The 14,885-nt window shown below is 33.6% G+C and overlaps 1 protein-coding gene across 1 annotated transcript in view; it reads left to right on the forward strand.

Moving 5' to 3' along the window:
- The window catches only part of GRM5 (glutamate receptor, metabotropic 5), a 610,214-nt gene that overhangs the window by 15,485 nt on the left and 579,844 nt on the right, over positions 1-14,885 (forward strand). The window lies entirely within an intron of this gene.

The raw sequence follows: 14,885 nt of genomic DNA on the forward strand, positions 1-14,885 counted from the left end.
AGTGAATAATAAGTAGCCCTTTGCTTTTTATGGTGTTTTAAAAATCATTTGTATACATTATTTGTTAGTTCTTGACCAAGGCTGTTTGGAAAAAATTTGTTTTGACCTCCAGAGTTTGTGACCCAAACGGGGAGACTTACTTGTTATGCAGCTCTTCTTCTAGAATAACAAAATGTATATATTAACACTATAGAGTACTGAAGAAGATACGAAATACTTTTTATAAATCATCGAATTATTGTATTTGTTGAGATTTTTAAAATTCTGCATTAACATATCAATATAGTCCAAACATTTCAGTCCAGTAAAATGTGGAATTAAGTTACTAACTCCACTTCAGAGGTTAGGAATATATTTATGCAACACATATTATGCACAAATATATATGCAAGACAGGCCTGTGAAGGATAGCCCTTTGTTTCGTATATCACAGACTTCAATGGGATTTCAATCTGGCAAATGTAAGTATGCACAAATACTTATATAATCATAATTCAAGATGACACAATGTTACAAATCTGAATCTAAAGGAAATTGATGGGGAAAAAAATCACCTCCCGCTCGGTGGTTATGGGGTCATGGTGGGAATCTTACAGAAGGAAATGGAATTTGACAGTTGAAATTTAACAAGAATAATACTGACAATTGGTGAAAATTAGCAGGGATGGCTTTCAGTGAACAGCATAAGAAAATATGAATAGGTGAGAAAGTAAAAATGTTTGAAAGGGCCAATTATAAAGGTATGTTTTGGTTTGCCTCAAATAAATCATACATTTTATTAGGGACTCCCTTCTAGCTTCAGAAAAGCAGGGTTTGGTCACGGTGTGGCAAATGCTAATTCAGTTGTGCTCCAAGGGAAACTCTTAGTCATGACCCTTGACTTTTACTAGTTAAACTGTTGTTTTATCCTGAATTTACCCCAATAGCAATCTAATAACCTACTAAAATAAGTTATGATGCATTCAAACAATGCATTATCACATAGCTAATAAATAAATGAGATACTCTATTAGGTAATGATTACAATTTCCAAGATCATCTTAGGTGAAAAAAACAAGGTGCATTTCTGTATATATTACATTTTATTTTTTCTAAAAGGGTTTCTTATGCAAACAAATTGATTGGATATTCATAGAATTGTTCTCAGAGAAGAGCAAAACTACTAAGAGTTGCTGCTTCTGAGAAGAAATCTAAGTTAAGAAATGAGGTGGAATATGTTATGCATAATTTTTATATACATACACTTTAAGCTCTATATTAAATACATAATTTACCTACTGAAATATAACTATCACATGAAAACATTCTATTTGTGGGCAAACAAAAGACAATAGAAATTGCAATGCCAAATTAAGGCAAAATATTTAGGTTGTACCACCAGGATTCAGGAGAGAACAGACCTTGGAATTGGACATTCAAAGGTTGGAAGAAGTTCTGCTTTGCTTACTGTTTATGTGGTTGTGTCAAGAAATATTTATCTTGCTTTTATCCCAAGCAAGTATGTGGATAATGAGGTGATGTAGCGTTAAGGCTTATGATTTATCAGTATAAGAATGGCATGGTAGGAATTTTCACAAGGTGAAACTCACCTCCAGGATCAGAAAAATGAGACTCAAACAGGATACAGCTTTGTTGGGTACTGTGGGAACTCTCCAAGGCCATGCTTGTTTTTTTTTGCCACTTGGTTTTTCAGAAAGTCTTGGTGGGATCTTCCATGAAATGATAGTGTCAGTTATCATCCAGTCTCTTTCTCTCACTGGGTTGAGGTGATTTTCTCTAGCATTAGGAGAATTAATCCCAGTACCTGATAATTTATCTTCATGTTCTTATAATTATTCTCCTTTGTTCCATTAATATTCTCTTTCTTGAAGAGTATGGAAATTTCCAAATGCTTTCACATGAACCATTAAGGTCTATGAAAAGATATGGTCCTATTTTCAAAAAACGTTTTTTTCTCCTAATTGCCTATGTATTTTATACTTAAACCTAACCATACTGTGTCACAGGTACTACAAGATATTTCTTCAAGAAAGTGTATATCATCACAGAATTCCAGAGGAGTGTACAAGGAAAACTCGGTTTCAGTTTCAATGTTAATCTCTTACACTTGCTATTTCCTGTGATTTATGGCTTTAGTAGGCCATGTGACTGGGTATTTATTTGTTTTATTATGCAGAAATTATGCCTAGAACTTCTAGGCAAAGAGATTCATAGTATAAAGCAGAAGAAGAAAAAAAAGAAAGTATTTTTAAAGAGTAGATCAAACTAGCTCTTCAGCTTAGAAGAGGAAAGGAATATGTGATGACTCAGAACAAAGGTAAAATCACTTTCTCTGCACTAAGGAAATGTAAAGGGTCCTTCGCCTTAGTACTTTTGCAAACCTTGGTACATGTGTCCATGATGACAAAGGATTGATGGTGCTTGCTTGTTTAGCAGTGTGGCAGATTGCATTGATGACTTCCACTAGTGGTTCCTCTGTATTCACATCATTTGCTTTTGACTCGATAATTCCCTTTTACTTTCATGTAGCACTGGCCTTCTGACTACTTTGACCAATAGCGCTTGGTTGACGTGAGAACTTTCTTCCTAGTTTGTGTTGGAACCCTATCATCACTCTGTGGAGTATGAGAGCACCCAGGTTTTCCAAATGAGTGCATCTTAGACCAGTTGACCTCAAACATGTGAGAGCATGCAATGCAGATCAACAAAATTGCCTTCCCAACCCACAGCTAATTGCAATCACATAATTGAGCCCAGCTGAAACCCTCAACATTACCCAACTGACTATTATTGTGAGCAATAAAAAATGCCTTCAGGATGGAGTTCAGTATAAACATATTCATCCCTCTCACTTTAGTCTCTAACTTCCCTCCTCCCAAATAAGATGCTACTGCTTAAACTTCAAAAGCAAAATGAAATAAATTACCATGTATTAATATTCTTGAAATTTGAATATGAAATAAAACATAATATATGCTGTAGGAAAGAAGGAATATTTAAAATGCTTTGCCCATACTTCTGTGGCTAGAGATGTGATAGTTCCCTTAAAGTCTGAATGTTTTAAATAGTTAAGCACTTGAATATATTTCATTATTATATTTTTTACCTTAGTCTAGTTCAACATTATTGAGAAAAGTAATTATTGCATTGCGTTTTATACAAAAAAAATTATATTGTACTTTCTGGGTGATGGACAAGATTTCACACTTCACTAGTTTTCCTGACTTTCTTTGAAAATCTACAGTATATCCACAGGGCCTATTAGAGTGCCCATCATATAATAGGTGCTCAAAGACTATTTGCTGAATAGAAAAATTTGTGTTAGAAAAGTACATAGCTCACTATTTATGAATATATAGTATGTGGATAAATAGCAGGCACTTGTAAGTTTTTAGTTTTGCTTCTTTATAAAAATGAGGTGTCAAAATGACTCCCTTGATTAATTGTAAAATCCTGTTCATGCTACACCTCATTTTTTGTTTTCACTGGTTCTTGAAGTTATTATTTGTGTCTAATGACAGGAATGCTAATTTATTACAGCAAAAAAAATATCAATGATGTTCTGGGGAGAAAAATGTACCAATAAATTTTACTGGTAGCATACATTATTAAAAATATTGTCTTCAGGTTAACCTAGAAATTGCAGTTTCAGGTTATGATATGACTTCCCATCAATTATTTACTTAAAAATGTGATAACAATCCAGCTTTGATTGAAGGAACTTCAGTGTGATTCATAGTCTATATGCTTGTTTGACTTCTAAAAAGTGGGAGTTCACTTTTCCCATCTCAGCATTTCTATTAATTATCATTATATCAAGACAACAATTTAGCTGGGAAAAATAATAAATGTCACTGTGGAAGCTACTGAATAATTTTTTAAAGGACTTTATTTTGTTTCTCTAGGAGTTGAATAGTGCTGAGAGTTAAAACAAATTTTGGGATGATCATGGTAATAATAAAGACACATAAACTACTATTCATTCCATAGAATGTTAACACTGGACAGGTCTCAGGCCAGCATTTAATCTTCTGTATTTTACGGTTAAGGAAACTAAGATAGAAAGGTCACATATCTCTACCTTGCTTGTCAGATAATTAGTTGCAGAGTTGTGTCTTGGAACTCAAGATTTCTGTCCAGAACTTGGTTTCTAAAACATTGTTGGAGATTATTATGCCAGTTCCTGTGTGCCATTTTTCTACCTCTCCATTGCATTGTTTTATTCCTTCTCCCTTTATCTCAATGGCACCAATATTTCTAAATCACTGGCTGAAAGTGTTAATAACTATCTGAAATAGTAGAAGGGACCACAAATGAAGTAATTCATCTAAAAATTAGCCTTGACAGGAGATTTGCTTGAACCTGGGAGGCGGAGGTTGCAGTGAGTCAAGACGGTGCCATTACACTCCAGCCTGGGTGACAAAAGTGAAACTCTGTCTCAAAAAATAAAAATAAAAATTAGCCTTAAGAAATAGCATGCTCCCTTTGTTCTTGATCTGTAAATTAGATGAAATGCTCCTTTTCCTGGGTCATATTGAAGGTTTGCAGAAACTCTGAAAGATTTTCCTTTGGTCCACAAAACTTCTGAAAACATGAGATCCCCAGAAATCTTTGAAATTATGGATTGATTGTATAATTGTATTGATTACCACTGACTTAACAATATATACAATTTAGAAGACGCAGAGACTTTTAGGGGGATTCTTTAGTAAGTTGGATCATGGATCCATAATCTGGGAAACACAGTGGGTAACTCTAATTGTAAAGAAACAATTTTTCATATTCACATATCACTGTCAGAAACTTCATTGGTAACAGTGAAAAAATTACAGATAGCCCTGGTTTAGAGTGTTTAGAGGGGCACTCCCTCCTCTTCCCTCCAGAAGGAATAGCCTATGGACTCAGTAAGTAATTTCTAAGAGAGTTATTGCCTCTTTCAGAGAAAAATATAGAGTCTGCTGACATATCCACATGTGTTTTGGGCAGTGTTTATATTGAGATTCATTTCTGATGATACAATTTCTGGCTTGGACTCTGGTTCACCGATAAGAGACTAATTCTTGGGATAGCATCAACCTTCCTCTCTCTTAGGCACCATTGTTATCATCAATTGCTGAAAATACTAGAAAACTCTCACAGATACTCCATGTCCAGGATGAATAAGCTGAGTTAAAAGGAATTTTGTTAGCGGATTTCACTGCACTGCTCCCCCATAATGCGTAAATATCTCTGGTGATTTGCAAATGTGGACACTTCTACAGTTCTAAATAATCAGATGCTTACCTAAATGTGAAGATCATATCTTAGTATGTAGCCTGTCAGTTATTCACTATTTACCCATCTTATGGATGGCAGCTGCATACAAATGCATGTTTTCCCTTGGTCACTCTTATTCCAGATGCCATTAAAACCTTTTAGCTTCCAGGTTGATAGTGTTCAGCCACTTCTGTTGAAGTCACTTCTGCATAAGGAAAGCTGGGGAATGAGAGGGCATGCTGTGTGATGTTTATGTTCCAATGTACAGCTTGAAACACATAAAACACAGAATGAAAAGCAAATTATGCACAGTAAATTCTGCCCAACAAAACCCAAACAAGCATATAAGAGAAAGCAAGAATAGAGATCCTCAAAACTCTAGAGGGAGTATCTTGAGAATTTTTTTTCTTCCTTCCCTCCTCCTTTTCTTTCATTCCTTCCTTCCTTTATAACTTCTTACCTTCCTACCCTCCTTCCCTTTTCTTTGTCTCTCTCCCTTTCTCTCTCTCTCTTTTTTTTTTTTTGTTTGAGAGAGGGTCTCTCTCTATTGCCCAGGCAGAAGAAGAGTGGCATGGTCATAGCTCACTGCAGTCTCAACCTCTTGGTCTCACACGATTCTCCTGGTTCAGCCTCCCAAGTATCTGGGACTACAAGAACATGTGACCACGTGTGAATAATTTTTAACTTTTAATTTTTTGTAGAGATGAGGCCTTACTGTGTTTCCCAGGCTGGTCTCAAACTCCCACCTGTCTTGGCCTCCCAAAGTTCTGGGATTACAGGTGTGAGCTACCACAACTGACATTGTCTTTCTTTCTTATTTATCATTTTTCCTCATCTCCTTTAAACTAGAAGGTTTTTGTTTTGTTTTTTGTTTTTGTTTTTGCAGGCTCTTCTGTAAGTCTTGTCATTATCCTGTTAATTTCATAGTGAGTACATAAAATATGAAGAATACATTAATACTATCTTGGAGTTGGAAAAATAAAATGACTAACTGTGCTAAAAGTAAGATAACTGACATGAGAACTAAGGATTTTACTCTGTGACTCCAAGAAAGTCACTTCAACTCCTTGCATCATTTTTTTTAATACAGAAAGGCACTACAAAGGATGTTCTTACAGATTTCTTCTAAGACTAAGCTTCTGTGACTTGCTATGCTCAAATTCCTGCAGACTACAGCTGGGCTACATTAAATGTTGGACATAGGGTGGGCAACATAATAAGGCTCTATCTCTACAAAAGGTAAAAAAAAAAGAAAAGAAAAATTAGCTAGGCATGGTGGTGTGCACCTGTAGCCCCAGTTACTTGGGAGACTGGCAGGAGGATCACTTGAGGACAAGAGGTTGAGGCTGAAGTGAACCAAGTTTGCACCACTGTACTCAGCCTGGGTGACAGAGCAAGACCAGTATCAAATGCAACCAAGCAGGGCCTGTTCAAAGGAGAGTAGCCCAAATGGTTATGCAATTTGAAATTATATCCTCAGAGAATAAATTTAGTAGAGAGAAGACAAGGCATGGCAAGGCCCTGACTGCTACCTTTAGGTATCTGGTATATTTACATATTTTGATTATTTAGATATTTGTAAATTCAGGTGGAAAACAGCTAGCTTCACTCTATATGGGCAGCAGTTAACAGAGACAGCTAATTACTAAAATACAAGAGTAACAAAGTATGGTTTAATTAAAAAAAATTTATATTAGCAGAACTGTTCAATAAAGGAATTGCCTCTCTTAGGAGGTAGTGAGTTAGATCTCTGTAACTCCTTGTGCACAAACCTGGAATGGACAATCACTTGGAGGACTCTGGAAAAATAGACTTAAACCTCAGTTGAGGAAAGAACGATATTGGACTGTTTGTTCTTTTGATAATTCCCAATGTTGACAATCAAATGCCATTGAGATCTTATTACTCTGTGAGTTGAAACATAATCACTATATATTTTCTTCTCTTCTCTTCTCTTTTTTCTCTTTTCTTTCCTTTCCTTTTCCTTTTCCTTTTCCTTTTCCTTTTCTGAGATGGAGTCTCACTTTGTTGCCCAGGCTGGAGTGCAGTGGCACGATCTCGGCTCACTGCAACCTCCGCCTCCGAGGTTCAAGCAATTCTCCTGCCTCAGCCTCCTGAGTAGCTGGGATTACAGGTGCATGCCACCATGCCCAGCTAATTTTTTGTAGTTTTAGTAGAGAGGGGGTTTCACCATGTTAGCCAGGGTGTTCTTGATCTCCTGACCTCGTGATCTGCCTGCCTTGGCCTTCCAAAGTGCTGGGATTACAGGTGTGAGCCACCGCGCCTGACCACATATACTATACTTTAAATTTGGTTAGTTTGTTCATTTATTTCATAACACAGTCTGATAAAGTAGCCATTTTAGTAGAATGGACAAGGAAAGAGTGATTTTTTTCTGCAGCTAAAGTTAGTGGCAGAACAAAGATTTGGACCCAAGGCCAACTCTTTTGAAACAAATCTAAATCTCATTCCTTTACATTGGAGTAGGTGTGGCTCCAAGGAAAAGCAGAATGGACATCGCCTGGTTCTTTTTCCTTCCCTAGGAAACAACAACAACAACAAACCCTAATTGTTTCCCCACTGAGAGTATCTTTTGAGCATATTTTTGTGTCTTTTTATCTAGCTTTCAAAGCAGCACCTTTCCTTGTTCCCATGGAATGGGTTAATTATAGTGAAAAGAAAACAAATTAAGGAGGAGGCCTGTGGCAACAAGTTGACCTCATAAAAGACCTCTTTGTGAGTCTGATGATAAACACAGACTGTGCTTGGTTGTTTCTATTTACATCTCCATCACAGGCTCCACACTCTGTCCTTCAGATGCTGATAATAGCAGGAAGCAATATGGTACATAATTTTTTAAGAGCAGGAGGATATATTGTTAAATGATGTAGCCTTATATATGAAAGACAATTATTTGGAATTCATCAGGGCTGTGGGTTACGAAATCTCATTTTGGCACATTTGCAAATACTCCAGAAAGATTTATCAAACATTCAAATGTTGAACTGAGGAGATGTTTTGGCAAGAGGTGTAATAGTCAAATACATTTATTTTAGGGAACTTTGTAAAGTGATTTCAGCCCAATGTTACATTTACACATTGATTTTCACACACACACACACACACACACACAAAAGAGATGCTAAAGAAAGAGATTATCTAGTCCGTGTTATTTTCTTTTTTTTCAAATAGTGGATCATAACTTATAAGTTATTTGTAAAACCAATTTAGAGGGTTGAAATCAGAATTTAATATAGAATACATTAAAATAGACTAGAGTAAAATACAAATATTAACATGTATTACATCATAGGTTAGATATTTTGTAAATTTCACTTTAGTTACACATAACCATAAATAGCCTGTGTGTTACCATTTAAAAGATATTTCTTCTATGTCTTGCAGCTAAAAAAATAAAATTTAAAAGTGACTTACTCTACTTATATTTTTCACGGTGTTCGTAAATACTTTTCTAGAGAAATGTAACCGATACACACGAATTTATTCTTCTGTGACAATGTCATTTAGTTTATATTTTATGGAGTGATGGGTTTTAGGTCTTATTTAAAACAAGCAAAAACTTTATGGCAGCCATGGTAGGAAATGATAGAAGCATTGAACAACTATCTTATAGGGCAGATATTTTTATTTCAATTTGATAATAAGGTAATTAAATTTACTTATCCAAAGTCCCTCAACTAGCAAGACTGTTCATCAGTATTTGTACTCAAATTTGCCTGGGTTCATCCTACTACTTAATTGAGAATTATTTCAAAGGGTCAAAAATCAGATTCCAAAGATGTATTTGCAACAAACTGTGAATTTAAGTTATTGCACAGTAGGTTACTCATTGAACAATTATGCCAATTATGTAAATAATTGATATAATTTTGGTAAATGGTATATGCATCAGGATAGGACAATGGAGTGGATACTAGACAAGGAGGTCAGGAGAGTTTCTAGTCCTAGTTTTTATCAGTGATAAGGACAGTGTGGAAGCACTTTAATTTTTAATATCCCAATATAGTACACTAAGAAATAAATGCCAAAATATTATCATTTTGACTTTATTTTGACATTAAACATTTACATTTAACAAATTAACATTTCTACACCACCACCCCCCGACACACACACACAGACATACAGGTACAAGCACATAAAATACAATGTAAGGCATTTGTGCCATTTACAAGATAACTTTTTGGCTATATAAACAAGTCATAGTGCACCACATGTGCACTATGTGTAATAAGGCACAAGTTTAAATATATAAAGTAGCAATCTTCTTCCACTTTTCTCCGAGTGTCCCAAAAATTATATGAATAATTTCATTTGATATATAGTCAAGTCTAAAATTTAGACTTCTTTTGAGAATGAGAATCTTGGACCAAATACTATTTGTAAAATATAGTACAGTAATTTATGAGAGTGTGCTTTTAAAAGTATTATAAAAGTAGTTTGATGAAATGAGTAACCTACAGTGCAGTAACTTAAATTCACAGTTTCTTGCAAAAATATCTTTGGAATCTGTTTTTTGATCCTTTGAAATAATTCTGATTTAAGTAGTAGGATGAACCCAGGCAAATTTGAGTACAAATGCTGATTAATAGTCTTGTTAGTTGAGGGATGTTGGACAAGTAAATTTAATTTCCTCATTATCAAATTGAGATAAAAATACCTGCCCTATAAGATTGTTGTGAAAACGAAATATAAAGCACTTAGTATCAAGCTTGGCACATAGAAAACATTCAGTAAGTATCTTCTAAATTCTCCTGCCAAGAACCTGTCTTGCCTTATCTTGGCTTTGAAGAAAAGAACCATAAATGATGTTTCAATTCAGCTTTGCCCCGTTATAATTGAAAACATAATGGAGTGGAGAATTGGTCAGGAAACTTATCAATATATGTAGTGAGTGTTAGACTCCTACTAATTTTCCCTTTAGAAGGTAAGTTTGCAATTGCACCAAAAAAGATAGGGTGCTTATTGCTTTGGCATAAGTACAAATACACCCCACACTTTCCTCCTCCGATTGGTGATGTATGTTGAGAGGCATTATGCTGTGGTAAGATGAGCAAGGTCTGGACAATTCCAGAGCTGTGAACATGGTTATCTTTGATGTACGTGGGTGGAGGAGATGAAACTAGAGGGGATTAAAGATGGAAACTGATTGCTATACTTTAAGTACTTTTGAATTCTTTTTACATTTTCAACAAGCATAAGCAACTTTTATAATGAAAAAAAAAAAGAAGTGCAAACAATAGATAGATAAATTCTTTGTAAATTTCAAATTGAACATGCTCATGTATCTTTGCTGGTCCAACTAGAAACTTTGTTAATAGAAACAAGTTGTAGCACATTGAGATATTCCATGGGCCTGAGGTTAAAACCAAAAGAAATAACATGGACTCTAGGAAATAAAACAGACAGATCACATTTAATTGCTACATTAGTTTGAAAACTAAATTAAATGCTCTGCCAGATTGTTGTAGTTCCAATAATAACAATGAATATATAACTTATTTATCAAATGTTTATTTTCAGAAATTATAAAGGCTCTTTTATTCTATAAAGTGATATCTAGGTAGATTTTTGTGCTGTTATTAGTATATTATTAATACAACCTGAAAGTCAGTAGTCTCATTCATAGCTGCAATGAAAAGTAGATAGAATAAAGATAGAATAAAAAGATATTTCTGCATTCCTTTCCTCAAGAACAATAAAAATATAAATATTTGTATTTTTAATGATTTATTCAGAAACTGTCTTCATATTGCTTTTGTTATATACCCTCTTTTGAACTGTTATATATTTGACCTTCACCAGATTTGGGTTAGGAATTCAATCCTTGCCTTTCCCTAATAAAGTTAGAGAGACATTTTTGTTAATGAAAAATAAGTTACTGAATTACATATGATAGCATTTTATCCTTCAGAGAATCTGAAAAATAAGTTAAGTAAGACATACTGAAGTACATGTCAGTTTACTTTCAGTTTTATGGAATTAGTGCACATGTACCCTAGAACTTAAAGTATAATAATAATAAAAAAAGCTACAAATGATGTTGACAATATGTTTGTATGGAAATGATTTCATAAAACAGTAAATATGTGAAGATAGAGAAATATTGTACCATCTGGCTATATTATTTGCAATAAAATTGAATTTTATTGTTTGCAATTCTCAAATTAATACATTCATTAATTTCTTATGATTTTGATGATTGAGAATAATTGATATTAATATTTTGCTCAGAGGATACAAAAATATGCAAATAACCATAGATTCCATTATATATTATGTTAAAACTCTAGGTTTTAATAAAATATATATGCTAAAAATCACAATACTATAGGACTTTGTATTTATATAAAATTGATAACAGCAAAGTCTCTTATACCTAATACATTGCCAAAAAAAAAGCGGGGGGGCTTGGTGGTACTTTAATTTCACAAGATTTTGAACTTATAAAAATAACCAAACACTTCTGCTTTGAGAGAATTTTTTGGACAAAATATAACTTTCAATGAAACACAGATATTTGTATTTCAATGCAAATATATAGTACATGAAAGCACACCCAATAGAGCTTGAGGTCCATGTGATACTACTACAAACAAATTGTTTTATTCATTAGTCTACAAATATTTATTGGGTAGATACTCTGTACTCAGCTCTGTGATAGATACTGTGAAAAAAGTGACATGGAAGCACTTGCTAGTGAATGAGTTTTCTCAGATATATACCAAGCCACGGCTCCATAAAAATAGAACATTTCCCTTCATAGAATATGTTAATATGTAAGCAGAAACTCACAAAGCAATCTATATGGCAAGAGATGAATATGTATGGATAGCTTTGGTTGAAGTAAAAAAAAAAAAAAAAAAACCATTGTGTCATGTTTTTGTTTAATACAATGTTATTTTATATCATTTAGAACACTGTAGATGGTGTAGTAATTCCTTTTTGTTTATGCTGTTGAATGGCTCTGATTCAGTATGAAGATCATCAATACTGTTCCATTTGAGATAGGAAGTCTGAGTTGCATACCATTAATATCTTTTTTTTGTAAAAGAGTGAGATTTTAAATCTTCCACACTAACAGATATAGCATACAACTTTAAACAATAACCTATAAAATCCATAGTAAGTAATTAAGATATTCTCTGGTTTAACAACATTGAAATAATTTACTTTTAGGACTATTTGACCTCTCGTAATAATTGTCTAATTATCTGTGTGGAACTATGGAAAGACTTAAATAAACGCTTTTTATATTTTAACCATGCTACATTTTTCTTGGTATAAATTTAACATTCTTTAACTGAATTGATTCATAATCTCAAATGTTTCTTGGTATCTGTCTCTTTTTTGAAACTCTCAATCTTATTTTTATTTGTTTTTTTCTGAGTCTTAACCTCTAACGTTTTCAATTCTTTTGAGTAATCAGTATCATTGATGGTTTGATTGAATTGTTTTCACTTATTTGGAATGTACCTTCTTTAAAGGAGACTGCATTATTTGTGACTTTAGAGATTAGTAATTTGAGTTTGTTTGGCTGGAAATTTTTCTCCTAGCTTCAAAACCTGTCACATACTTTTGCTTTTACCTTCAGTCTGTCAATACGTGGAAAATTAAAGCATACATTTTAAAAATTTGAAGAGGCTGAAGAGAGTATATCACTTGTGCCATTAACAGGAAAAAATGTCCTTTAGAAACACAAAAAAGAAAAATTTTAAAATTCAAGATTTTATATGTGAAATACTAAAGTGGCCATGAGTGGAATTTTGTAGATTGCACACAATTTCTAACCATAGGCAACTCAAATAAATGTCAACCATTCCCAAGAAAGAGTAGAAATTAATGCTGAAGTAATTCAGCCTGAATATGTAAAACTTCGTTACTGATCCTTTTATAAAATAAAAACAATTTAGTTTCGAGGTCAGTAGAAAGAGTGTTAATCTTGGAATTGCTCTGGCGACCATATTTTATTTTCCACTTTGGGATGACCTTGGGCAGCTCACTTAACCTTTATAAACACACAGATCCTCATTTGCAAGATGACAGATGGCTGTACCTGCACTTTCTGTACGAATGTTTTGTTATGATGGTCAGTTGAATAATCAGTTAATGCACTTTGTAAGTGTAAGGCTGCCTAATTAATTATTAAATGAACACTCACTATGTGCCAAGATCTATGTACTTGGACTAGGCTTTTAAGTTTTCTTAAAAAATATTGAGCACAATACTTTGAAAATTAGGTGCTAATCAAAGACTTCATTAATTGTGTCTTTATAACAACAGAATCAGTGAGATTTTGACTGACTGGGGGAAGAAGTTAAACTCCTTTTTCACACTATATTTATGCTCCATCAGTAATTAGCAATATTAATAAAGTGTCAGATCTGGAAGGGACAGATCTGAGAGTTCTAACAGTGGGAGCACTGAAAAGTCATCAAGAAAGAGCGCAGACATTGAATTCAGATACACTTGGGTTTAAAGATCAGGTGTTGTCTTATTTGCTGGTCCATCACTATTTGTCGTGGAAATGAGGCAAGTTCCCTAAGCCTAAATTACCACATTTCAAAAAAGGGATGATTATCGATATTGTTGGCTCATAGGGCAGTTGTGATCATTAATGTAGCATAATACTTGGCACACAATAAGGGTTCAAAAATGTTATTTCCTGCTAGTATGTGTTCTTTTTCAACCTCCTCATTTTTAGAAAAGAAACTCAGGTCTAGGAAATTTAAGCAACTTGTCTAAGGTCACAGAGCTGGTGAGTAGGAGTGCTTGCACAGAACGAGACTCCTGGTGCCAGGGTACTGTTGGGAAAGTATGCTTAATATTCAGATAATATTTATTTTAAGGCACTCATTCTCACAACAAAAGTATGTCTATTATAATTGAAATATATATGTATATATTAATATGATATACTTCTTTTGGTTTACTGTTTTTATCACTGTGTTTAAGGACATAGATCTAGAATCTATGGTTAAATAAACTAGAATTTGAGCAACTTATTTAACCTTTGTAAATCTCAATTTCATCAATTGTAAAATGATTGATGCTGCTACTGCTAGAAAACAATTACCTGAAATTTACCAGGTGTCCAGTCCATTTTCTGAGCACATTGCTTTCATTAATTTAAACCGAGTCACAGAAAATGAAAGTAATGGTAGACAAATGTCAAATATTTATGCAACTTAAATGGTATTTTTAAAACTATGCAATATTTATGGTGCGTAGTATGTAACAGACAGTCAATAAGTGCTATCTGTTAATACTATTTTTCTTCTTATGTATATTTTTGGCTTAGCCATGATTTCAAGTGTAACTTCTTGAGTCCTTTATTTGCATTTTGAATTATTCTCCTAATATTCTGGTGTCTGAGAACAACTTAAACTATATGTATAAAGTGAAAATAAGAATGATGCAAATAATGTATTTTAAAACATACATGATTTCCAAATATAGAAGTAATTTAATAGCTAGATATTTAACATTTAGAAAACGAGAAAAAAATTTAAATCACTAATATTGCAACAGAAATAAAACTTTTAAACATTTTATCATTTCTAATGCACAATTTAAAAAATTAGCTATAGACATAATATTGGATGTTT

This window comes from Mandrillus leucophaeus, unplaced genomic scaffold (assembly GCF_000951045.1).
Source record: "Mandrillus leucophaeus isolate KB7577 unplaced genomic scaffold, Mleu.le_1.0 Scaffold276, whole genome shotgun sequence".
NCBI classification, from domain to species: Eukaryota; Metazoa; Chordata; class Mammalia; order Primates; family Cercopithecidae; genus Mandrillus; species Mandrillus leucophaeus.